At 46.4% G+C, this 27,985-nt stretch overlaps 1 long non-coding RNA gene across 1 annotated transcript; it reads right to left on the bottom strand.

Annotated features, from left to right (window-relative positions):
* On the bottom strand, positions 1-27,964 carry LOC123289346 (uncharacterized). The gene is made up of 4 exons (XR_011506301.1): positions 27,614-27,964; positions 1,542-1,606; positions 838-1,020; positions 1-646 (listed from the first exon to the last, which is right to left on the bottom strand). It is a non-coding gene; the product is annotated as an uncharacterized lncRNA (long non-coding RNA).
* Between the last annotated feature and the right edge of the window lie 21 nt (positions 27,965-27,985).

Genomic DNA, 27,985 nt, shown 5'->3' with positions numbered 1-27,985 from the left:
GAATTGTAATAGATTTTATTTGACCCAATATACAAAAAAATTTTATTAAGATATTTACATCCTTTTTTTTTCTTACTATGTCTTTGAAATCTGGTGTCAATTAGGAGCACATTTCAAGTGCTCAACAGCCACATGCACCTGGCGGCTGGCATGGGGCAGGCCGGTGGGCTGTGATAGGAGAACTTTAAGCCAGGGCTGTGAACTGATGGGTTCTGATGATTCTGAATGTCTCAGGACTACTCCTTAGAAACCCTGAGAAAGCCCCGCTTGGGCTCTTTGGAGCAGCGGCGTCCTGGTGCAGGGCGGCGCACACAGACGGGAAAGCCCCCAGCTTTCCTCTCTCGGGCCCTCCACCCCTAGAGTTTGGCCCTGGCGAAGCTAACGACTTCACACGTGGGAAAGCAGTGTGGCTGGCCCTGGGCCTGGAGCCACCTCCCAGGCCCACTCTGCCAGGCCTCATACCAGATGCCAGCGTCCTCCCAGGTGAGGTGGGGCCTCTGCGCCAGCCGCCCGGCCACGCCCCCTGGGCTCGGTTTTGGTGTTCGGGTGCAGACAGGTCTACGTTCCTCTGAAGAGGCCCGCTCCGGCCTCATCAAAGCCAGCGAAATCCAGGAAAACAGCCACCCAGGACATCGGCCTGCAGTTCCTGCGAGCGCCACAAGGGGCGCGAGCAAATCAGGCTGGTGCTGGGGGCTTCCCAGACCACCCCCGCCCCCGCAGCCTCCCCTCCCCACTCCCCTAAGTGGACCCCAGACTGGCTAGCCCAGCTCAGCCCCCACCTCCCAACACGATGCTCCCTCCCCCAGCCTCACCCCTAACCCACGTCCCCAGCCTTGCCTAGGCGTCTTAATTTTCTAGGCCTTGGGCCTCTGCCAAGATGGACGTCTGCCAAGGGTGCCAGCTGTGCACAGGCCAGAAACACGGGAAGAAGAGGGTAGATGTGCCTCGGGAGGCCCTTCTGCTTGGTGTGGTGATGGCTGGAGACAGACAACGGTGAATCCAACGTCTGTGCATTCCGAGCTGGAGCCAGGAACAAAAAAGAGTCCGCTGTTGGGATGTTTTCACCCCCGAGGCTGAAATAACAGCAGAGGCCTGGCTACCCACGCGCTGTCTATGGTCAGAATAAGACCCACATAATAATGGCTTAGATCAGGCAAGAGCCTTTCCCGTTCCACGGGGCGATGTCGTCATAACAGCAACAACAACTCTCTACAAGCTGACCTAGCTACACAATGGATGCCTTGCTTCTGCCCTCGCCACATGTCAGTGTGTTCCAGTGGCCTCCCCAAAACCTGGCGCGGTGATGCCCTGACTACTGGGAACTGCTAGGCCCTAGAGGGAACTAGAGATGGCTCATCCCTAGAAGACTAAGAGACCCATCCAGCTGGCTCATCACCTTCCTCAACCAGTGGTCAGCGAGAGACGGCTGCTTCCGGCAGGCTTTCTGGTAGAGGGGTGGCTGTGCTCATCTTTCTAGAAAAACACGTGTCGCATGTGCCCGTGCTTGTGCAAGAAAGCACCCACCTTTAGGAGTAGCTTACCTCCACAGCCCTAATGAAACGGCAAAGGCCAGGTCACCGAGGAGCATGCCATTGGACACGCCAAGCTGGAGGGTGAGATCAAATAGTGAGATTCCAGGGAGGAGAATGTGAAGAAAGCAAGTCTTGGTCTGGGAAGAGCACACTGAGGAGGTGGGTCATGAGCAGGAAAGGCAAAGAAGGCAGTTTGGAAGGGCCTGAGGGCAGCATAGGATTTGGAAAGCAGGGGAAGAGAAGGGCTGCCTTCTGTTAAGCACCTTCTGTTCCTCCAGGGGGCCCGCGCCTGCATTCACCAGTATTCGTGTGTACTTTGAGTGTCTTTAGTCCTCGTGGTAACCCTCGGAGGCAGGTACACAGCCATGATGTCAATTCCAAGTTCCGAAAAGCCGCCGAAATGAACACACTTTTGTAATTTACTTAGTGGTAAAACCTAATTTGAAATCACACATCTTTATCTCACTCGGTGTGAATATCTATGCTTTTGTTGCAAAAATGGTCATGTGTTTGATTTTGGGGGTGCTGTCCCAGACTCCAGTGGGATGTTATATAATACATAGCATGACTGCTTGTTACCTTTCTAAAATCTGCAACGTGCTGGCTTCTGAGACACTGCTGGCCTGGAGGGTTTTAGGAAAGAGATTGTGACCCTGGATTATTCCCACTTAACAGAGGAGAAAGCTGAGGCTCAGCAAGAAAAGCAAATTGTGTTAGGTCACAGAAGTGAGGATGGCAAATCAACGACTCCAGCCGACGTCCAGTTTCGAGAAAGGGACTCTTATCCCATGAGGCTGAGAAAAGGCTAACCCTGGATGACAGAGAAATGGCCTGATGGAGAGAAGACTGTGTGGGCCATTTATGGCCCACAGATGCAGAGGCCAGCTAGCTGAGAATGGATGTGGAAGGCAAAAGAGACTGCTGCCCCTGGAGAGATGTCAGTGTCCCTAGCGAGCTGGGCCCTGGGCTTCGGGCAGGGCCAGAGGCTTCAGTGAGGCTGCTCTGAGGTCTGAATCCAGAGATCCACAGCTTATTAGCAAGTTACTCTGTTACTCTCTGCATTCATTTCTTTTTCTGTAATATGGGGATTGTCACAATATCTGCCTCTTAGAGTTGCTGTATTAAATATGTTTGAAAGCACTTAGCATCGTACCTGGAACCTAGTAAACATCCAATAAACATTAGCTGTGACCATGATTCTCAAAGTGGGGCACGCAGACCTCTTGAAGAATTCCAAATCTCAGTGTAGATGTGATGAATATTCTCGGATTGCCCATTTTGTTTGTTTACTAGGAACTTAAATCATTCTTTCCCGTTAGAACAAGTACCGAGTAAATACACTTAACCCTACTGAACTGTGCACTTAAAAATGGTTAAGATGGTAAGTTTTCTGTTTTGTGTATTTTACTACAATTAATAAAAATTAAAAAGCTGGCACAAATACATGACAGAATAGAATGCAAAAGTGCATGAATAAAATACAGGGGATTTCAAGGCGTTTCCAGCCGTTTGCGGGGTGGGGGAGGGGAGGATGGAGATTGACTGTGGGGAAGGGAGAGAGGCAAATTCATGAATTGCAGTATGAGGCGTGTGAGAAACTCGGCTTAGATGCCCTCTCGGCCCGTGTTCCTGAACTTGGTCCAGGGTTATAGAATCTGACGCACTTTTTAAACGCAGGCAAATCTGAGTTCTACAAATCTCCAGGACGTGAATAGCCATCACACGTTTCAGGTCCTACGCTGGGCACTGGGGCAGACACAGACTTCATGTGACGAGGTCCCTGGCTTCAAGGCTCTCTCGGCTAATGCTGGGAACATAAATATAAGGAGGTAACAGTGACAGCCACTGCACGTGACAAGCGCTGTGCAGAATTCTGTGAACACTTTGAGGAGCTTTGAAAAACGAGGCGCTCCATCTGTAGAGGGCAGCGGGGTGTTGGGAAAGACATCACGAAAAGGCAACCTCTGGGCTTGGTTGCGTACATTTTAACTAGACAGTGGTTCTCAAACGTAAGCAGTCTCAGAATCCCCTGGAGGACTTGTTAAAACCCAGATTGCTAGTCCCCACGCCCAGTGTTTCTGATTCACTGGGTCTAGGGTAGGGCCCCAGAATCTGCTTTTCTAACAAGCCCCCTGGTGATGCAGCTGCTGTGGCCCAGGGACCGCACTTTGAGAACCACTGAGCTAGACCAACGAGAGGGGGAAGAGCATGCCAGGAGGCAGGAGAAGTTCATGCAAAGACCTGAGGCGTGAAAAAGCAGCAGATGTTCAGAGGGGGATGAGCAAATTTATGAGGCTCGAGCATGGTGGGTTGCCAGGTGCCAGTGAGGATGGACTCGTGTGCCAAGCCTCGGAGTTCGGACTTGATCCTGGAAGTGAAGGGCAGCCAAAGGAGTTTCTTGCGGAGGGAAGAACATGAAGACATTGGCACTTCAGCAAGATCACTTTGCAAGGCAGGTGACTCGGGGAGGAGAGAATGGAGGCACAGAGACTAGTTCGGAGGCTGTCACAACTAGCCTGTCAGATCCCACTAGCCTTGGTCTTGTTGGTACCCAGAGTCCTGGGAATGGGGAATAATCTGAAAACTAAACAAGTAGCAGTTCATGTAAAAGTAGCAACCTGGACAACCACTGGTCTGGCAGTAGGCAGTAAGCATGGGAGCGAGCACTTTCTGTGCATCATCTCATTAAATCCTCCTTACAGCCTGTGCTCAGATGCCGAAATGGAAGCTCAGAGGAGTCAGGAACCTGCCCAAGGTTAGGACGGGGCCAGATTCAAACCCAGGGATGAAGCCCGTTCTCTTTGTGCCACTCCACGTTTCCCCACGTCTGGATCCTTTAGGAGCTTCTCTTGTTCCTCCGGGGACTTTGTGGCTGTGTGTGTTGTGAGTGCTCAGTATGTCGTGTTGTATGTGCTGGATGCTGTGGTGTCATGGCCCGCCAGACCCTCCTGTCTCACTTGTCACAAGGCAAAGGGTCTCCTTGGAAGTCTTCATGAGGATGGAGAAAGCCACAGAGGGAGGAATTTACCAGGCATTCAATTTTCCCCGTGGGGTGATAAATCAGAGGCTAGGAGAGAAGGATGTCACCCCGCCCGTCAGCTCCACTGACATGACTTGGAATGATTCTCAGACACTCCCAGGTCAATAGGAGAGAGAATAAGGCCAGCCTTGCCAAAATCCCAGGGACCATGGAAGCAGCCAGGAGAGTTCACTTGCCAGGTAGAAAGTGATTTTTTTTCATAACTCAAACAACTCAATCAGGAACCAGGCACCTAGAGAGATGTGGAAGAATGGAAGAGGAAAGGATGGCAGAGAGGGAGGGACTCATTCATTCAGAGTCAGGAAAGCTGCGTCCAGGAGTCCCAGCCGCCACTTGCCGGTTGTGTGACCCTGGGCAAGTTACTTCCCCTCTCTGGGTTTCAGTTTCTTCAACTGGTAAAATTAGGTGGATGGATCAGATTTTCTCTAAGCTCCTTTCCCGCTTTGACAGTCTGTGCTTTTCCTTTCAAAGTACCTGAGTGTGACTTTTCCAGGAAAGTGTCAGACGTTTCTAAGAGCAAGTTCTTGTGTTTGCCAGACATCTTTTGTCACTGATCTCGTTGACATTCATGTCCGGGGGATTTTCTACAATGTATGTATTTTCTAATTTCTTCAGCTATATTTCCTTGTTTGTGTTGGTCGACTGTTACAGAAACAGGACACTGTTTTTTTAAGCAAATATGCAGCCCCATGCCAACAGGAATATCCTGTTTACAAGAGCCTCCTTTTATAAGGTACCAGCTGTTTGAAAACATTTGTGTATTGCCACATCAGAATAATCTCCTGATAAGCAACCATTTTTTCTAGTAATATAATTTTCTCTAACGTAATCCTACAGTGGGGTAGACGTTCCTTAAAAAGTAAATATCCAGTGTGGTTATCGTGATAATCTGGTTTCTTTCTCCCCTTCTATACTTTGATGGGGCTGCCGTACGAAATACCACAAACTAGTGGCTTAGGCAACAGAACTTTATTGTCTCATGGTTCTGAAGACCAAAAGGACAAGATCAAAGTGTTGGCAGGGTTGGTTCCTTCTGAGGTCTCTGAGGGAGAATATGTTCCATCTCACCCACCTGGCTCCTGGCAGTTTCCTAGCCATTTTTGAGGTTCTTTGGCTTTGTAGATGCGTCGCTCATCTCTGCCTTCATCTTCACATGGAGCTCTCCCTGTGTGTCTGTGCCCAAATTTCCGCTTTTTGTAAGGATGTCAGTCACATCGGGTTAGGGGCCCACCCTACTCCAGTATGACCTCATTTAATGTAGACTTCAACTACAGAGAGAGTAATTGACCCAGAGCTGCTCTGACATCCATCGCTCTGTTTGTACTGGCCACACTGCTCCTGGGCTGCTCCCAGACATCGGCGGAGGGCGGCAGGAGGAGCCAGGCAGCCCTGTTCCTGGGAGATATCAGACTCCTCTGAGAGGTGACATTAGTTCCAGGACTCCCCAACGACCTTGCTGAACCTACACTGTGTGGCAGTCTTGGAAGCTTCTATCCATGCCTCTTTCCTTGTCTCCTGGGGTCTTCACCTGGGGTCAGACTGGCATCCACCGTTGTTCTCCTTCTTGAAATAACTCTCTAGACAACTCGGTTCCCTTTCCCACCCCTGGAACTCCCCCAGCTTCCTGCTGCTGCCTCCTGGTTTTCTCTCACAGGTGCTTCTTCTAACAAAATCCTGCCATGTCTAAGCCCATCTTAGTACCTACTTCATGGAAGACCTGGACTAATATAAGAGATGACTGAGACTCAGGCTCTTCAAAACCACAGTGAGCTATTACCTCACGCCCCTCGGGATGGCTGCTATCAAAACACCAGAAAATAACGAGTGTTGTGGAGAATCTGGAGAGATTGGAACCGTTGTGTACTGTGGGAATGTAAACTGGTGCAGTCGCTATGGAATGGAATGGTGGTTCTTCAAACACTTAAACACAGAATTACCATATGATCCAGTAACTCCACGTCTGGGTACCCGAAAGAATTGAAATCATGATTTTGTTTTTTTGAGATTGGCACCTGAGCTAACAACTGTTGCCAATCTTCTTTTTTTTTTTCTTCCTCTTCTCCCCAAAGCTCCCCAGTACATTGTTGTATATTCCAGTTGTGTGTGCCTCTGGTTGTGGCATGTGGGACGCCGCCTCAGCATGGCCTGATGAGCAGTGCCATGTCTATGCCCAGGATCTGAACTGGCAAAACCCCGGGCTGCCGAAGCAGAGCATGCGAAGTTAACCCCGAAATCACGATCTTAAACAGATATTTGTACACCCATGTCCATAGCAGCATTATTCATGGTAGCCAAAAGATGGAAGCAACCTAAATGTCCATTAATAGGTGGGTAGGTAAACAAAATGTGGTCTATATATACAATGGAATATTATTCAGCCGTTAAAAGGAAGGAAATTCTGGCACATGCTACAACATGGATGAACTTGTGGACATTATGCTAATGAAATAAACCAGTCACAAAAGGACAAACAGTGTATGATTCCACTTATATGAGGCACCTAGAGTAGTTGAATTCACAGAGACAGAAAGTAGAGTGGTAGTTATGAGGGGCTGGGAGGAAAGGGAAACGGAGGGTTATTCATCAAAGATACAGAGTTTCAGTATGAAACGATGCAGAAATTCTGGAGATGGATGGTGGTCATGGCTGCACAGCAATGTGAATGTACTTAACGCCACTGACCTGTACACTTAAAAGTGATTAAGATGCTAAATTTTATTTCATGTGTATTTCCTCACAATTAAAAATAAAATACAACAAAATCCTTGCCTCTTAGAGAGTGCAAAGTTGGAAGAATACCGAATCCTGTTGATGAGCGCTTGGAGTACCCGGATGTAAAGGCCCAGGAAGCAGGGACAAGTGTTTCTTCCTCAAAAGACCTGGATGGCCTGAGGGCCTCTGGGGAGCAGTTGACCACTTTAAAACCGCAAGTCCAACCTTTTCAGTGTCGGCATGGACCTCATTCACACCTCATTTCAAGGAGCTTTATGATTCACCAGACAGCTGGTCGTGAATTGGAAAACATGTTTATAGTGCTGGCTTGTTACTTCATAAACAGGTGTTTTTACGTGAGAGAAAGACAGAGGGAGGCAATGACGCCTAGCAAGAAAATTCCCCCTAAATGAACCATTTTGATCATTTAAATGCATCCTTTTGTCCCAACCAGGAAGGTACCAGATACAAAAATGGTCAGACTTTTCTATCTGAAAGTTTTTGTTTTCAAAGAGAGAAAATACAGATTTAGGCTCAAGTTAAAGGGATTTGGCCAAATATCCAACAGGCAGAAAGGGAGAAAACACTTTCTGATGTCGATACTTTCTTTTTAGCCTCGCGTCTTCAAACTACAGTTATGAGAGGGCCTTGGACTTGGGGTTAAATTTCAAATCCTAACTCGACCATGCACCTTGGTTAAGTTAAACAGTCATTCTGTGCCTCAGTTTCCTCACCTGTAAATCGGGAATAAAAATAGTACTCCTTCATAAGGGCGTGAGTATTACCAACAGCTAGAAATTATCTCACATTTTCTATGCGCCAGGCATTGTGCTAAGTCTTTTATACACATTGACTCACTTAATCCTCAACCCAGGATGATCTAATTCCGAAGCGTATAATCCTAACCACAACGTGACACCACGTTGTTTGAATGGCGGAGTGCGTGTACAGAGTGTAAGCCTGGCCGCGGTAAACAGCCAGTAGTTGTAGCATTTACCCTCTCCTTTAGGCATGTGGATCTGAGGTTCAGAGAGATGAAAATGCTCTCTAAAATCATATACCAGGCGACCGTAGAGTTGGGGCTTAGCGGTGGCTATTTCCTTCCCAAATCGGAACAACGCGTGCAGAGGAGCCAAAGAGACTGGCCATCAGGCAGGGAGGCGGGGCTTTGAGCTGGACTTTGAGAGAACAGAGAAAATGGAAGAGGGACAGGAAAGGTAGTTCGGGCTCAAAGTCCTAGAGACGAGGAGGTGCAGGGTAGATTGGCGTTCTGGGAATGGCACACAGAGGGCTTGAGAGGGTTGTGGGAGCCAGGCCGGAGAGTGTCCTGGGCCAGACCACAGACAGCTCTGAATTTCAGGCCAAGAATACCCTTCTCCTGAACATTCACAAACCCTGCAACCCAGCAATCCACTTCTTGGTATATACCTTAGATGAAGCCCTCTCATGTGCCACAGAAACACACACAGAATGTTCACAGCAGCCTTGTAAATGATGGCAAACACCTGGAAACAAGCATATGTCCATCAGCAGGATAAGGAATGACAAGGATGGGGTATCCACACAATGGGATACTATTCGGAGGCGAGCACGAGTGAACTACAGCCACGTGCGATAACGTGGACTTAATGAGACAGGAAGGAAGGCTGCAGAAATTTGATAGAGAATTACACCTTTGTATGAAGCTCAAAACAAGCAAAACAAAAGGAACTAAATGATAGATTGTTTTCTTATATATACACTTAACGTGACACCATTAAAAAATAAACAGAATAATGCATAGAAAGTTCAGGATAATGGCCACAAGAGGTGGTCTGTGAGGGTCTGCAAGGGGATGAGTTAGGAAAGGCCCACCCAGGTGGAAGCAGCAGTACGAGAAGCTCTCACGTTCTCGAGTTGGGCGGTGGTTTATGGGTATTCATTTTTAAATTATATTTCATAATTTATATATGTAGCGTTATATATATATATATACCTTTTGTGTGTATCATATATTGCCTCCTAATACTGCTAATATTTTTAACAAGAAAATGCAGAGGTGCCTAATAGGAATGCTCAAAGAAGTTAAATGAGCGAGCTCTAAGTTTGAGCCACTTGCAAAACCTTGAGAATGCGAGGTTTCGGGGTGCGTGGTGTCTCTCCCACAGCTCTGCTGTAGATAGCTAAGACTGTGCCACTCTTTCATTCATTCAGCGACCATTCTCGGAGTCGCTGCACTGTGCCACGGATCTGGAGATAAAGAATTGGTCCTTGGTCTGGAGGAGCTCAAAGAGCTGGGAGGGCATGAATGGTAGGGACACACAAAGTTGTGGAATCGGGTCCCGGCTCTTCTGGGGCCTCCGATGATGGCTTCAGAGGAGGCCCCAGGCTGCAGGAACAGAGCTGTTTCATCCCTGGCATAGATGTCCCCCTCTGTGCACGTCTCCCACGTCGCTCTCCGCCCAGGCAGAGGCGGTCCAGGCACCAGTCCCCCTTCTGACTTCCCGACTCCTAGCTGGCGTGCATCCTCCCATCCTCCTCCGACCCCCAGGCTCTGCACGGGACATGGCAAGGCAGCTTTGGCTGCTGTCAGTGTGCTGATGCTGACCTTGCATTTATCAGCAGCTTCCCTCACTGTGCAGAGCACTCTGCTCCACACTGGGGTGATGCCAGGAAGTCAAGACACAGCTGCAGCCCTGGGAGGGCCCAGGATCATGCTGGCCTCTCAGTGCCAATCTGCTGTTCTCCCCAAACACTTACACAATTTTAAAACATCTCTGGGAAAGACACTATCTTTTTCTTGTGAGTCACGTATAAGATGATTAGTAAAGTAGTATTTCATCTGTTTCGTCTTAAAATGACCTCTTTCCGTCTGCCCTGCAGGGAGCTCTGACTCCCCAGGATTTGGGGGGTACCTCTGGGAACTCCTACAGTCCCCTGTGTCGTGAGTCCCACCCTCACGGTTCGGCAGGGAATGGCTTATTCACTTGTGGTCCTCCCTGCTGGAATAGATGCTTGCTGAGGGCAGAGACACATCTTCATCTCCATGTCGCCAGGGCCGAGCTTAGAGGAGCCGCTCAAGCAAGTGCTCTTGAACATCCACACGTATGTACAGAGGCATGGACACGCAATCAGGTTATTCCAGTTACACAGCATCACACCGAAAACCCCAGAGCACCAGACTGTCCTCACTTGTGAGTTTAAAAATAATACCCCCTTCCGTTCGTTCCGAAGCGTCTTATGCTTTACGAGTGCTTCTGCAGCCGTTCACTCAGGTCAAAACTCACAGCAACCTGGGGAGGCAGGTATTGTCCCCTCTCCCATTTTACAGATGGGGAAACTGAAGCTCAGAGAGGAAAACAGATTTGACCAAACGCAAACAGATCCAGGTCTCCCAGTCCTGAGTTTAGAGACTTTCTGGCACACAGCAACAGCCTGTATAGACGAGGCTCGGGGACAGCGCCACACGGTGGTCGGCGCCTGTCCAGGTGAGCGCAGAGATGCAGGTGAATGGCTCTCCAGCCTTGGCTTGTTGCTGAGGTTCTGGTCAGGAGCTCCTCTCAGGATAGGCTGAACTGGAGACGGGAGCCTCACAGCAAAAAGCAGAGCCCTGCGCCCGCCATCCAACAGCGGCAGCTCCTCAGAGCCTCAGCTCGTCTCGCGCTGTGCCAGGCGCTTTCACTTTGGAGTCAACTTAGCTGCGTGTCCTGCCTCCTGGAATTCACAGAGGAAACACTTGACCCAATCTGGGCTAGAAGTGGAGGTGGGCATCAGAGAAGCTTCTGGAAGAATGAAAGCCTGAGCGGGTCTTCCAGCCTGAGCAGGCATTAGCTGGGCAAGAGGAGCGATGGGTGAGCAGACGGGGAGGCGAGCTGGGGAGACAGGAGGACCACGCAGAGAAAGGGCATTAAAACAGAGAAAGATCTTGAGCAAAGACATGTCAGGTCTGTGCACAATACTCACAATCTTAACCACAACTGGCTCTCACCTGTACCATAGCTAGATAATATTTTTAATTGACTGTTTCTGAAACCTAAATGCGTTTGTTTAAAATGGACACACTATAACACGGGGGTTGCTTGCTAGTTGCTTTTTCCCAAATACACATTAAAATAGATGCCCAAGTATTTAAGCGAAAAATGGTCATCCCTTTACTCCCCCGAATCATCTGGTACCAGGTTAGAACAGGTACCACAGTTGGCAGACAGTGAACAAAGGCACGGCTGTGAGTAGGGATGTGGGATGCGGAAGAAACTCTGAAAGAGCAGGAATGAGGCGAGACAGTTGTGATGTGAGGTTGGAGAACTGAATGGAGCGTGAACTTGAAAGAGCTTGTGTGCCCAGGACTGGATCATCCGAGCAGGGAGTGGGGACCCACGGAAATTCGTACTATGAGCAACTCATAAGACGAGACAACCAAATCCCCTCCTTCTTGTGGCTCAAGTTGTCCCTTGAAGGTCTTCTTTTAAAGCCTTAACATAAATCTCAGTCATCAGGAAATCTTGAGGAGGCAGATCTCTAACAGAGAATTAGAGTCAGAAAACCATCTCCCTGACAGCTCGATGACTTTGGGCAAGTCATATGCCCTCGTGTAGCCTCAAGCATTCTGTCTGTAAACTGGGCCCATGCCAACGTGCCCGGGGCAGGACCTAGAGGTTGCAGATCACGAGCCTCCTTGCCCACTTCCCTCTAGATCAGGGTTTCTCAACCTTGGCACCGGTGACAATTTGGGCCCCTAATTCTTTGCTGTGAAGAGCTGCCCTGCATGATACAGAATGTTTAGCAGCATGCCCAGTTTCCACCCACTAGCTGCCAGTGGCATTTTTCCAGTTATGACAACCAAAAAAATTCTCCAGATATGGCCAAATGTCCCCTGGAGGAGGGAGATGTCACCCAGACTTGTCTTTAGAGAGTTGGAATGTCAGACAGGTCCTGGTGGCCTCAGCAGTGTTGGCTGAAGATGGACGTGGGGCCGCGAAGCCTTCCCACAGATGGGCCCACACTTTCCAAGTTCAGAATCTCACGTGGGAAAGGAGTAGTTGACGAAGGAGTTTTTGCCATTGACTTTGTCACTGAAAGAGTGACTCATTGATTCCCTAAGTCACATCCTGAGGGAAGGACACCCCGAACGTGGTCACATGCTCCCAGAACTCAAGGCTATAACCCAGTGCTCCCCTGCTTGAGCCTCTCCTCCATGAGAAGGCGGACAGCAGGAGGAGGAAAGACCCCTGGGCTTGGAGCAACTATGGGAAGATTCAGAGTGAACACCCAACATGGCAGTGGACTCACACGCACTTTCCAGGTCCCAGAACCTGGCCAACCTGTTCTTTGACTCATCGAAGTAATTACAGGAACAGCATCACTTGAGCATCTACTGTATACCATTGCACGCACTTATCTAATCCTCCCAACAATACATTATCCCTATTTGGTACATAAGGAAATTGAAGTTCTGCGGGATTGGGAATTTACACAACACTGAACAGCTGTTAAGTAGAAGACACGTGAAAAGTGTAGACAGCAGGCTGTAGCCCAGGTCTCTCTAATTCCAAACCCTTTGTTCTTTCTCTTGTGTTGGGCTACAAGTTCTCCTTCCTGGTGGTGCTATGGGAAAGAAAGACAAGTGCAAAATTGTAAGAGTTTTGAAGAACCCCAGTTATGGACTTCTTAACTGTTGCTTCCGGTGCCAGAGCTTAAAGCCACACGCACACAAAACTGGAGAATGTCGCCTCTGATATTGTTAACCTTGTGCAATAAAGCTCAGGTACAGGAAACCAGACAAACATATAGCTTAGTGAATTGTTCTAAGGCACACATCTTTTTTTAAACTCCATCTGAGACAGGAAATAGGACTTTGCCAGACTCCCCAGAAGCCCTCCACATGCCCCGTTCTAATCAGAGCCCCAACCCTCCTTCCAAAAGTAACCACAAATCTTGATTTTTAGAGTAGTCGCTTCCTTGAATTTATCACCCAATTAGGCATATCTAAACATTATAATAGTTTTCCCTTTTTTTAAAAAAAAACTTGATATATCTCTTAAGTCTATGTTAATCTCTGGGTTTCCCCTTCATCTCTTTCTTTTCCATACACTGTCTATTGAAGAACTCCGCAGGTGGAATCATAGAGTTTCTCACAGTCTGAATTCTGCTGGGGGCCCCTCAACATTTCCCTCTGTCCCCTTTATTCCCTGCAAAGTGGCAGCTGGACCCAATTCAGCAGACACAGAAGTGTTCCCATTGACAATCCTATAGGGGGCATTGCATTGTTTCATCAGGCAACACATAATGTCTCGTTTTCATTCCTTTTCTGAAGTTAGCAGCCATTGGCCCTCCATGTCTAGATCTATTAATTTACTGGGGTTGCAAAATGGTGATATTCGAATTCCAGCGTTCTATTTTCATACGTTATTTGGAAAATCTTATAAGGAGACACTTTCCCTGACGTGTTATTTGGTTGCACAGTGATGCAAGTTCATCTGTCACGTCTGATTCTGGAAGAGAAGTTTGTTGTTTGTGCCATCAAGTCAATTTCAACTCCTAGCCACCCTGTGTACAGCACTGCGGAAGCCTGTCTTGTCTTTTTGCGCCATCCTCTCACCTTCCGGGGCTCTATCAGACAATGCTCCATGGCCATCCATAGGGTTTTCATGGCCAGTTTTTTTCAGAACTGGGTGGCCGGGTCCTTCTTCTTGTCTGTCTTAGTCTGGAAGCTCCACTGAAACCTGTCCACCATGGGTGACCTTGCTGGTATTTGAAATCCTGGTGGCATAGCTTTCAGCATCATAGCAACAATGCACCGCCACAGTCTGACAACCGAAAGGTGGGTGGTGTGGGTCCCTGACTGGGAAAGAAACCTGGGCCACGTGGTGAGAGCATTGAATCTTCATCACCAGACCACCAGGGCTGGCTGGAGGGGAAGCAAGTGACTGTTTATACAGGAGACTAATTTCTCTGTCTATGCCTATGTATTTTCCCATCTTTCCCTGCTTTAATTTCTTTTGTGTCTTCAAATTCAACCTGTCCATTAGATTGGTCCTCCCATCATTTTCTATGTGCTTAATCTCTCTCATCTTGTAGCAATACCCCCTCCAGCAGCTCATGCTGCAATTGCTGCCCTGGATGCCCCCCGCCTTTCAGAGCCGTGCGCTGGGAAAGCACTTTATACCCACTTGCTCCCCTGCTTTGCCTCCTCTCATTCCTTGGCTCACTGCTGGCTGGCTTCCATCCCACCCTCCAGGGAACCTGCCCCAGCAGGGTCCCCAACAACCTCCATCAAGCAAAAGTCATGCCAAACGAGCTTGACCACGGGGATCCCTCATCAGTCCAAGGAGAGGGGGCACAAGAAAGTTATCTGAACAGAGCTCCACGTCATGGACAGTCTCAAACTTGGACTTGTGATAGCATCTCCAAGTAAGTGGATACGGGCAATTGATGCATTCCTGTGTCCAGGGCGTTGATTTGTTAAATGTAATGACAGCTCTCCTCTCTTTGGGCACTTCATTTTTTTTTTCTTAATAAACCAGGGCCCTCAAAAATGAGAGTGACCCCAGCCTCACTCAGTCTCCAAAAGGCCTAGTGAGGACCATCAAGCAGGCTTGGTTGAGGCGACATTGGGGGACAGTGAAGCGCGAGGTGGGCTGAAGGGAAGACCTCAGTCCCAAATCCAAAAGTCTCTCCTTCCTCTCTGTGCCTCCACTCCCTCGGCTGCCACTTCCTCTCACCTCGCCAGGTCATTGTGAAGATGAGAACTACAGCAAAGCCACGTACGCACAAGAATTTTATAACAGCCAACTGTTATCCAGAAAGACCGCCCAGGATCCCTAGGGTATTTTTCCCTGAATGGAATAAATCAGGAACTCTCGGAGGGCACTCTGAAGAGAGGGTGAGAGTACTGCCTTGTGGAATTTGTTGGTTACATAGACACATGCACAGATCCACGTTTGTGCATGCATGTACTGATGCTGATGCAAAACGTATTTCTTACTAGAGGCCACATTTTTTAGAGTTTGTAAACACTGCATGATAGGTGCTTTTACATATATCTCCCTTGAGAATGGGGATTGTGATCCTCGTTTGCAAAGGAAGAAGTTGAGGCTCAGAGAAGATGCATGGTCAGGGGTATATGTGCATGCTTTAGAGGAAGGCCTTGGAAATTGAGGGAAACTGCCTAAGCTTAAGAACCACCTGGGGGCATCTTCTACAAGCTGATTCCTGGTCCCTCTGCAGAGATCCTGATTGGCGGTGCTGGTCATGAATGGACACCTATAGTAAGCCCCCTCGGGTGATCCGAGTGCTGGCCATCCTGCCTGCCACCCAGCATCTCGCTGCTTTGGAGCAGTGGTCCCCAGGGGAGTTTCCTGATCCCCATGAGGATGGGAAGAAGTATTTGAGCTCCAATTGCTACCTATTCTCATGTCATTCTTTAATAACGTCTATGCATTTTATAATGTACATACTGTATCAGTATAATGGTACACACATATAACTTATAAATACCCATATGGGCATACAACATCTGTATGGCTTTGTGCATACCTGTCTATACATAAACGTATGGGCGCACAATATAAATACAAATATGGGTATATTATGGGGAGGGTGTGCTAACATTTTCCGCTGGTTGGCGAGCAATGAGAAAAGGAAGGTGATTGCTGCTTTGAGCCCAGTCATCCCTGTGTGGCTCCTGTTTCAGAACGATGCCTGTTCCTTGTTCAGGCTGCTCGTCTGAAGATGTCATGGGCAGTGCAAGATCCTGTAGGGGCTACTGTGTGCACAAAATACAATGCTAATGGACCTTGGAGTTATGCAACATGGCAGCCTGGTGGGGTGGTTAACAACATGCAGGGACTTTGGCGTTGGCCAGTCTCAAGGTCAAGTTCGGGCTCTGTGGACGACTAGCCATGAAACTTTGGGCAGGGACTCGGTGTCCCTGACCCTCCGCTCTCTCATCTGTAAATCAGAGTAATAACAGTCCTGCCTCCGAAGGTGGCTGGGATGGTGGAATGAGCTAACAGTAGCACACAGCTCCCACTCTTATAAAGCACCTAACACTATTCTAAGTACTTTACATGAGTTACTCAGCAATCCTGTTTGGTAGGTATTGTTATTATCCCCATTTGATAGAGAGGAAACCAAAGCAGAGGTAGGTTGAATTCTTTGTTCCAGAGCATAGTTAATGACTGACAGATCCAGGAAGGAAACCCAGGCTAACTCCAGAAGCCACATTCCACCTCGCTTTTCTGTAGCATCTCCCTATTTGTGTGTCAAATGCTCTGCACAGGGCCTGGCACAGAGTAAGTGTTCAAGAAATGGTCATTATTGCCCGTCCTATTACTGCTTTTACTACAGGTACCATCGCCAGGTGTCCTTTGTATTACAGTATACAGCTTTTTTCATACACATTACCTCATTGAGTCTTTGCAAGAAATTGGCCATGTGGGTATCAATCCCATCCTCCAGGTAAGGAAACTGAGGCTCAGAGAAGGCCATTTGCCCAGAAGAACGTTCTTCCAAGGCTTTTTATTTGCTTCCATTCCAGAGGTTTACTCTTGTGAGACACTGATTATACTGTTTAAAAGCCTCTGATGAGGGGACCTAAATGGACAGTGTCATTTCTCTCATAGTCTCTAGACATCAGCTCTAGCCTCCTCTCAGCTGGATGGTCCTTTCTGTGCAAAACAGGATTAAGATGGCCCATCCATCATTTGTCAAGGGGAGGTCCAAATTCCTAGGAAAGGGGAATTTGGAATCAATCTTCAACACTTGTACAGATCATCTAAAAATGCCCAGAGAGGTTGCTGGAAACATCAGAGCAGGCCAGACAGTGAGATGTAGCAATGTAACATTGTTTGGGAAGATAAGATATAAAACGATAACTATGGATATAAATGCCTGCATATTTCTTTCTCTATGTTTATATGGTTTTGAAACACACGGCTAGTAAAACATCTAGGGGTTTTCTTTTAATTGCAGAGACAGTCTGTGGAGTTCCTGTTAAGAGCTCACAAAGCCTGTTCTGTGGCTGAAATGGACTCCATTTTAATCCTTCTGTAATGATGCCATTATTTTTACAGCTGTTTCTACAGCCGCATCCATGATTTATACACAAGATCTGGTCTCCTTTTTATGTAGGTATGTACCATCTCCTGGAAACTGCAAATTCCCACAGGACAGGACCCATTTTGGCACATGGTGGGGGAGGGGAGAGAAAAGAGCGTGGCATTTGGAGACAGATGTCTCCAGACTCAAGCTGGGGTCTGCCGAGCACTGGCTGGGCGAACCCGAGCAAGCCATTTCACTCGCGAGGCCCTAGAGGTTCATTGAATCCTGGTAACTGCTGGTAGCAGAAATAGACGATATTGCATACAGGTCATTGCGTGGCTTGAATAGGGTTTGTTTGCTCTGTGAACCTCCTTATTTTGTAATGGAGTATTTGCTTGGCAATCTCTCCTCCCGAAACTCACAGCACTAATGTAAACTGGGAAAAGATGAGCAAAACCGTCAGGGGTCTCTTGTCCCTTATTAGGTTTTTATTTTTTTAATTTTTCTTTGCAAATAATTTCCAACTTATAAAAAGTTGCAAGAGTAGAAAAAAGTATAAGTCACCTCATACAGCCGTTACCCAGATTCACCTACTGTTAAGATTTTACTCTGTCTGAGTAAGTTACACACACAAAGAACTTTTACCCCTAAATAGTTGAGTGCATATTTCCTAAGGTTGGGGACATTCACCTCCATTCAACTTCCGTGATCAATTTCATATGTTTACAAGGATACAGGCCTTTTATCTTCTGTACCCGCCATATTCCAAGTTTTGTCGGTCGATTCATACTAGATTTCGACTGTATGGAGTCTTGTCTGAAAGTGCCAGATTTGGCCCTTGGAATTCACAACTTGCAGCCATGGGGGGTAAAATTAATTTGGATTCTTTTCTGATTCCAGGGCAAGGAACTGGAATATGACAGAAGGAAAATAAAGAATTTTTTGACGAGGTCTTCCAAATTGTAGCAAACAATATGCTCCTTGCTGTTAGAAACCTAGACCAGTTCCTTTAAATGACCAGTAGGGGGCAGGAGACTAAGGCCCAAAGATGGGGAGGGGCTTGACCCCTGAGGTCCCAGGGGAAGTGAATGGATGAGCTACAGCTGGAAACTATCAAAGATCAGAGGCCTGAAGAGCTTCACTCCAATCTCTTCTTAGAAATAACATTATCAGCATCACTTATTAACTGAACCTCAGCTGGCCTCCTTTCTCCCAACACACAGGAAATTTGACCCAGTTAATAATAAAGATAAAAATAGCCAACATTTATGGAATGCTTGTGATGAGACAGACACTGTGTTAAACACTTTATATGCTTTATCCCATTTAATTCTTATTAACAATCTTAACAAGCCCTATTGTCTTTCCCATTTTATAGATGATGAAACTGAGGCTTAGCCAGGTTAAGGAACCTGAGGTCCCACCCTCAGAGAGTAAATCTGTCAGCACTTGAGTCTCGTCTTCCAGTGTTGGGTTTCTTTGACCGCAGCACTATGAGGAAAGGAGTGAGCACCACTGGCCTTTGGGGGCCAGTGTTTTGGAGGAGTTGGAGAGGGTCAGGCAGGGCTCCTCAAATATGGACATATCAAAACAGCCAGGTGTGCACAGATACTTCCCATGGTTGTTTGTTTTTGTCCTTCCAAATATCCATTTTAAAAAAGATGAACATAAGGTTCAAAGGAGTTCAGTGAATTCCACAAGGTTCCATGGCTATTCTGACTAAGTGGAGATTTGACCCAGATCTGCCTTTTTTTTTAATTCGGCTACCCAAGAAGGCAGATGATATGTGATCAGGCATGGAATGATGTACTTATGAGGATCAGGATGCATGATGTTTCGTAAAGAATGCCAGGATAGCTATGTTACCTGGGCAAGCTGAAAGCCACCTCCTGGTTTAAACACTACTTCCTAAAGGGCAGAACAGGACCATGGTTGCCACTGCTCCAAGTCCTGAAGTTTTCAGATCATTTCAAATTTCGCAGATCGCCTCTTTATTCCACAGCTGCCACCATCATCACCAGTCAGCAGGTGGGGGCTAATATGTGGAAGAAACAGCATCTCAGGTGTGGCCTGGGGTGTGGCACGGTAGCAGGAGCGCTGGCTTTGATCAGAGTGAGAACATGCTGAGTCACCTGATTTCTCCTCCGTTGGCATTCTTAGTCATTCACCTATTCTTTCCAAATATTTATTAAGCATCTGTTACACGCCAGGCACTGTTCTAGATGCTGATACAGCAAAGAACCAAGGTAAACCAAGTCCCTCTTATGTTTGAGCTTGTGAAATGACAAACTCACACAGTTGCAAAAAGCAAATAGACTTCAGAGTGGTAATGTCATGACTTTTCCCATCTTTTATCTTCTCTATTCAGGACATTAATAACTGGAGGGTAGGGGAGTAGAACCTGAGTCATAGTGACTGGAAAGGACTGGTGTTGGGCTGCCTGCAGAGCAACAGAAGAACAGATGCCACCCTCAGGAAAGCCCATGCTACGGGTCACCAGGCAGCCTCGGGGTCCATATTTGTTTAAAATTTCCTAGGTGATTCTGATATAAAGCAGAGACTAGAATCTCAGGCTAGTTATGCCTCAGTTTCCTGAGTTCTAGGATCAAGATAACACCTCCTATCCTGGGACTTTGGAGAATTAAATGATAAAAGACCTTCCATTTATATTAGTTTCTTTATTAATGTTTTCTTCTGAGAATACTTTTGAGCCTATGTATTTAAAGGACAGTAGGTAGTGAGAGGTCTCCTCTTTATACGCACATATATTTATTTGTCCTGCACATATATACAGAACATTTCACCCGATAACAGCAGAACACACATTCTTCTCGAGAGCATATGTAACATTATCCAGGATAGATCACATGTTAGGCCACAAAAGTCTTAAAAATTTAAGAAGATTGGATTGTATAAAGTATCTTTTCCAACCACAATGATACGAAACTAGAAATCAATAACAGGAGGAAAATTGGAAAATTCAAAAATATGTGGACATTAAATAACACATTTATAACAGCCAATGGGTCAAAGTAATCAAAAGAGAAATCAAAAAATATCTTGAGATAACTGAAAATGAAAACACAACATACCAAAACTCATGGGATGTGGCAAAAGCAGTACTAAGAGGGATGTTTATAGCAATAAACACCTACCTTAAGAAAGAAGAAAGATCTCAAATAAACAACCTAACTTCACAGCTCAAGGAACTAAAAAAAAGAAAAAAGAAAACCCATAGTTAGCAGAAGGAAGGAAATAATAAAGATCAGAGGAGAAACAAAGGAAATAGAGGTAGAAAAGCAATACGGAAGATCAACAAAAATAAGAGTTGGTTTATTTAAAAGGTACACAAAATTGACAAACTTTTAGCTACACTAAGAAAAAGAGAGAAGACTCAAGTGAAAAAATAGAAATAAAATAGAAAATATTACAAATGATGACACAGAAATACAAAAGATCCTAAGAAACTACTAGGAACAATAATATGCCAACAAATTGGATAACAGGGAAGAAATGGATAAATTCCTAGAAACACACAACCTACCAAGACTGAATCATGAAGAAATAGAAAATCTGAACAGATCAATAATGAGTAAGGAAATTGAAGCGGTAATCAAAAACGTCCCAACAAAGAAAAGCCCAGGACCAGATGGCTTCACTGAATTCTACAAAACATGTACAGAAGAATTAATGCCAATACTTCTCAAATACTTTCAAAAAATTGAAAAGGAGGGAATACTTCCAAACTCATTTTACAAGGTTAGCACCCTGATATCAAAGCCAGACAAGGACACTACAAAAAAAGAAAATTACAGGCCAGTATCCTTAATGAAGATAGAAGCAAAAATCCACAACAGAATAGTAATAAACCAAATTCAACAGCTTATTAAAAGGATCATACACCATGAGCAAGTGGGATTTATCCCTGGGATGCAAGAATGGTTCAACGTATGCAAATCAATAAATGTGATACACCACATTAACAGAATGAGGGATAAAAAGTATATGGTCATCTCAATAGATGCAGAAGCATTTAACAAAATTCAACACTCTTTCATGACAAAAACACTCAACAAACTAGATATAGAGGGAATGTACCTCAACGTAATAAAGGCCGTATATGAGAAGCCTACAGCTAACATCATAGGCAACAGTGAAAAACTGAAAGCTTTTCCTCTAAGATCAGAAACAAGACCAGAGCGCCCACTTCTGTCATTTATGTTCAACATAGTACTGGAAGTCTTAGCTAGAGCAATTAGTCAAGCAAAGGGAATAAAAGGCAATCAAATCTGAACGGAAGAAGTAAAAGGTCTCTGTTTGCAGATGACGTGATCTTACAAAAAGAAATTGCCAAAGACTCCACCAAAAAACTGTTGGAACTAATAAACAAATTAAGTAAAGTTGCAGGATACAAAATTAACATACAAAAACCAATTGTGTTCTATATTGTAACAACAAACTATCTGGAAAAAAATTAAGAAAACAATCCTATCAATGCACCAAAAAGAAAAAAGTACTAGGCATTAATTTAACCAAGGAGGTGAAAAACTTATACACTGAAAACTATAAAAGACTAACAAAAGAAAGAAGAGAAAAATGAATGGAAAGCCATCCCATGTTCATGGATTGAAAGACTTAATATTGTTAAAATGTCTATACTACTCAAAGATTCAATGCTATTCCCATCAAAATCCCAATGGCATTTTTTACAGGAATAGAAAAAACAATCCTAAAATTCATACAAAACCACAAAAGACTCAGAATAGCCAAAATGATATTGAGAAAGAAGAACAAAGCTGGAGACATCACATTTCCTGATTTCAAAATGTATTACAACACTACAGTAATTAAAACAGCATGATACTGGCATTAAGGCAGACACGTGGACCAATAGACAGCCCAGAAATAAATCCATGCATATACGATTAACTGATCTTTGACAAGGGTGCCAAGAATATATAATGGGGAAAAGACAGTCTCTTCAACAAACGGTGTCGGGAAAATTGAATATCCACATGCAAAACAATGTAATGGAACTATGTTACACGATACACAAAACTCAACTCAAAATGGATTAAAGAACATAAGACATAGTGGATAAACATAGTGGAAAACATAGTGGAAAAACTTCTTGACATTGGTCTTGTCAATGATTTCTCAGACATGGCACCAAAAGTTCAGGCAACAAAATAAACACACGGCAGGGGGCCAGCCCGGTGGCGCAGCCATTACGTGCGCACATTCCGCTTCTCCGCGGTTCAAGGGGTTTGCCGGTTCAGATCCTGGTGCAGACGTGGCACTGCTTGGCAAAAGCCATGCTGTGGTAGGCATCCCACGTATAAAGTAGAGGAAGATGGGCACGGATGTTAGCTCAGGGCCAGTTTTCCTCAGCAAAAAGAGGAGGATTGACAGCAGTTAGCTCAGAGCTAATCTTCCTCAAAAAAAAAAAAAGATATCTAAAAAAATAAACACATGGGAGCACATCATGATGGCATCATTAAAAACTTCTGTACAGTAAGCAACCAACAGAGTGAAAAGGGAGAAAATATTTGCAAGCCATTTATCTAATAAGAGGTTAATATCCAAAATATACAAGGAACTCACAACTCACTAGCAAAAAAACCAAATAGCCCAAGTTTCTAAATGCACAAAGGACTCGAATAGACATTTTCCCAAGGAAGACACACAAATGGCCACAAGGTATATGAAAAGGCATTCAACAGCACTACTCATCAGATAAATACAAATCAAAACCACAACGAGATATCACATCACACCTGTGTGGATGGCTATTCAGAAAAAAACAAAAGGTAACAAGTGTTGGTAAGGATGTGGAGAACTCGGAACCCTAATATACTACTGATGGCCATGTAAAATGGTGCAGCCACTAGGAAAACAGTACAGAGGTTCTTCAAAAAATTAAAAATAGAGCTACCATGTGACCCAGCATTCCCACTTCCTGGTACGTATCTAAGAGAATTGAAATCAGGATGTCAAAAGAGATCTACACTCTCAGGTTCATGGCAGCATTATTCATCATAGCCAAGATATGGAAACAACCCAACGTCCACCAACAGATGAATCGATAAAGAAAATGTTACACGTACACTGGAATATTATTCAGCCTTAAAAAAGGAAAGAAACTCTCCCATTTGTGACAACATGAATGAATTTGGAGGACATTATGCTAAGTGAAATAAGCCAGTCACAGAAGGACAAATACCGCATCATTCCACTGACATGACGTATCTAAAATAGTCACACTCATAGAAGCAGATAATAGAGTGGTGGTTGCCAGGGGCTGGGAGGAGGAGGAAATAGGGAGCTGTTGCTCAATGGGTATAAAATTTCAGTTACGCAAGATGAAGAATTTCTAGAGATTTGTTATACAATATAGTGCCTACAGTTAGCAATACGCTGCTGAGCACTTAAAAATTTGTTGAGAGGTAGAACTCATGTCAAGTGTTCTTATCACAACAACGAACACACACACAAAGGGACACAAGGACACTTTTGGAGGTGATGGATATGTTTATTCCCTTGATGGTGGCGGTGGAATCACAGGTGTACGAATTTGTCCAATCTCATTGAATTAGATACATTAAACATGCAGTTTTTAAAAATAGACCATTACACCCCAATAAGGCCGAATAAGAAACAGAAATCTGTTTCATCCCCAAAGAACTTGAGATCCCTGATGTTATTTGTTTGCTAAATAAAATCAATCCTTTTGGGAGAGAGTGAGGAAGTTGTTTCATGTTAATGTCCAAGATAAACATTAATAGCAACTGGAAGTCATACTTCTCTTCCAACAGAACTCTGTGGAAAACTGAAATAGAGTGGAGGACGGGCAATACATTTGACATGGTCTAGAAATCTAATAAGCCAAAGAACACACCTGGAACACACACAAAGTTCACACCTGGGAACCATTAAGTCCTGCTGTACATGGAGACGAATTAAAAAGAAGGCTCTTCAAAGGCCCTGCAATGAGTTGCTCTGGCCTGGAAGGTAAAATACATAGTCATTTTGAATTGAATCCTTGAATTCGAGAGGCCAGCCTGGTGGCACAGCGGTTAAGTTCGCACGTTCCATTTTGGCGGCCGCAGGTTCGCCGGTTCAGATCCTGGGTGTGGACATGGCACCGCTTGGCACACCATGCTGTGGTAGGCATCCCACACGGAAAGTAGAGGAAGATGGGCCTGGATGTTAGCTCAGGGCCAGTCTTCCTCAGCAAAAAGAGGAGGATTGGCGGCAGATGTTAGCTCAGGGCTAATCTTCCTCAAAAAGAAAAATGAGCCCTTGAATTCAAATCCTAGCTATGCTACAAACCAGCAAATCTCTTGCCCTCTCAGAGCCTCAGTTTCTTTGTCTGAAAATGGGGCTAATGCAACCCTATGTACGTGGGAGCCTGCCTTGAGTTGGGCTCTCTGCAACTGCTTCTCACTCATGCTTTCCATGGCCTGGCCTCACACGCCCCCATGACGTGGGGACTGTGGTCCTTCCCACTTTGCAGATGGGGTGACTACTGGATGCACTTAATATGCACATCTCTCCTCCTGGACTGTGAAACACGGGACGTGAGACAGAGAGACCATAAATACTATCCCTTTGTGTGTTGTCAAGCACAGAAATTGGAACACCGTAACTATTCAGCAAATGCTTGAGTAGATTTTTTAAAAACGTGTATGACACAAAGAAAGTCTTAAATTTTGAACAGCCTGGCGCTTACCAGTTTGCAAAGTGGAGCCAACCGCCCTACTCCCAAGGATGACAAACCTCCTCATTTTTAGTTTGGCTTCTAAGTATGACCATCACCTGATAGCAACTTATTTTTGCTTCCTGTGAGTCAGAGAGCAAAAGGCACTGTCCTCAAGCTGCCAGGGCAACCTTTAAACAAACGGCCCCATAATGAATAGTTTTGGTAAAGTAACAGCTGTCGTGTACCTTGTCATAATACGGAAAACTCTCTAATTTGTTTCGGGCTCTGTATTAATAAAGTTCATGTCCTATCGTTTCTAGAGAGTCTCCAAGAACCTTTGTTCAGATGGCCAGTGAACAGCCCCACGTCGGAGCTTGGAGAGCAGCGTGTAGATGAGCAAGGACTCTAGAGGCAACTCTGTGCCACGGAAATGAGCCCCGAGTCAGTCACTCTGCCTCAGTGAGGCTCATCTGGAAAATGGGCTGCGCTGAGGATTAAATGGACATAACAGACCAGGAGTGCTCTGTGACTGACGAGGCCCACATAAAGATTGGACGCTGGTTTGTTTGTTTGTTCCCATTGGGAATTTGTCATATTGAAAAGCCAGAGAAGTCACAGGGACGGGACCCCAACATTGCTGGTATCTTATCACACATCCACAAAATGAATCACATTTGGATTGCTGGCAGAAAGTCCTGTTACACAAGTGCTCATATAATTCTGGATGACTCTTAAATAACACTCTACTCTCCTCCTCCAAATAAAAGGCACATTGGCCACCAAAACCCAAACAAAATTATGAGATTCCAATGTTGAATTTTATCTAAGTAAACTTTTAAAATAAATATCACAGAACAGATTTGAAAGAGGCAATATGAGGCCTTGAATTCTGGAAAGATCCATCACTTTTTTTTTTTTTTTTGGTGAGGAAGATTGGCCCTGAGCTAACATCCATGCCCATCTTCCTCTATTTTATATATAGGACGCTACCACAGTATGGCTTGATAAGTGGCGTGTAGGTCTGCACCTGGGATCCAGCCTCTGAATCCCAGGCCGCTGAAGCAGAGCGTGTGAACTTAACCACTACCCCGGGCTGGTCCCTGATCCATCACTCTTCCTATATGCAAAGTACCAACCTCTAGAAAGAAGGCCCGAGAGGGAGGTCACAGAAGACATTTGATGAGCCCATGGACAGGGAGAACGCCAATGGGGAGCTTTCCCAGGTGTAGAATTTGGCAAAAGGGGACGCCCAGTTCAATCCAACAAATATTCACCCAGCACCTGCTTTGTGCTTGAAACAATAATAATAAATTAGTACTATTTACTGTATACCTACTATGTGCTTGATGCTTTCATATACACATATCCATCCGTCCTCACACAGGTCCACCCCAGGTGTTATTGTTTTATTTTTTAAGATGAGGTAACAGGTTCAGAGAGGGTGCAGGGTAAAAACAGCCAAAACCTGGTCGGCGGCCCTTGGCAGCCAGGCCTCTGACAGCCCTCCATTACTCCAGGTCAGCAGTGTGTGCTCTGATTCTTTCTAACACTACTAACTTCCAAAAAGGATCCATCTGTGGGAAGGGGCTTCCAGGGGAGATGAGGTAGAGGGACCGGCAACAGTTAAAGCCTCCTGTAGCCCAGGCTGCCTGGGTCACAGACAGGGATAGAGGGGCGCCAGAGGTACATGCTAAGTATGGCAGACTCACTGACTGCTGGGAGTGGGCGGGGCTTGCATTGAGCACCTACTAAGTGTGGTAAGAAAACCGACTGCTAACTGCCTGGGCCTGTGCGCAAGGGTCTTGCCCCGCACCCACCCCGCACCGCTCTTCTGGGACCTGCTGGCTGGGGGGTGAGGGTGAAGTGTGCCGGGGGCGTGAGGCTTGCCCTGAGCATTGAATAAGCGCCAGGAGCTCTGCATTTCTTATCTTGCAGGAACTCTGTGAGCCGGGTATGATTACTCTTGTTTTGCACTGAGGATATTGGGTTCAAAGAGGGGACGGCTGAGCCCACACTTCGACGTGGCGTTAGTGGCACAGCTCGGTGCCGGGTTCCTTCTCCACTTCAGGGGAAAGGCAGACACTATCCCACCTGGTCCTCCTCCCATTAAACCCGCCAGAGAAGAGCAGAGACTCAGTGAGGCCCCCTCCAAGGCCTCACCAGCTAATAATAATAATAATAATAACAATAATAATAATGCCCGCCACTTATTTAGTACTTACTATACATCATGCACTTGATTGCATATTCTCGCTTCATTATTTAACTAATTTTCTCCGGGATTTTATGCACGGTAGCCAAAGAGAGGCAGGGGTCCGGAGTTCCCGGGAGCACGCAGCCAGCAAGCGACAGAGCCAGGATGAAAATCCACTTCGACTTGATTGTAAATTTCGTAACACTGGGTGGGCCTTAGCAGAGAGGAAGGGGGGCACACGTGTCGCACGCCCAGGTGCGGGGCGGGGGCCCGAGGCCGGGAGCCGTCCTGCGCCAGGCCGTCCGGCTGGGGGCACTGCAGACCGCGCGCCGCGCCGCGCCCGCCTCCCGCTCCGGGCGCCCTCCAGCGCGGCTGTGGCCCCCGCCACCCACGACCCCCGAGCGAGCACCAACCTCCTCGCGGGGATGCCGGAGCGCGGGGTCACCCCTCTGGTTGTAGGGGCGCAGGTCCGTGTCGGCTCTACACGTGGGTGCCCCGCGCCCTGCCCTGCGCGCGCTCACTCTTACACCTCCACTTGGGCACGGAAAGGCTTCGGGGACCGGGTCTTTTAGGGTAGCCGTGGCGGTCCCGGCACTGGGTCCTGCCGGGGATCGGGGATTTAGACTCGTCTGGCTCCCGCCCGGCGGAGGAGGAGAAACCCGGCCCGAGAGCCGCGACTCCGGGAGGATCCCCGGCGTATTTGAATGTGGGTTCGCTGCTTCCCCCTCCCCGCGCACACTGTCACCTTAGTCATCTTCTACCCTGCGGATTCCACACCCCATCCA

The sequence above is a fragment of the Equus asinus genome, chromosome 10 (assembly GCF_041296235.1).
Source record: "Equus asinus isolate D_3611 breed Donkey chromosome 10, EquAss-T2T_v2, whole genome shotgun sequence".
Lineage (NCBI taxonomy): Eukaryota > Metazoa > Chordata > Mammalia > Perissodactyla > Equidae > Equus > Equus asinus.
Note: the sequence above shows the minus strand (reverse complement) of the source record. Positions and strands in the feature narration are given on the sequence as shown.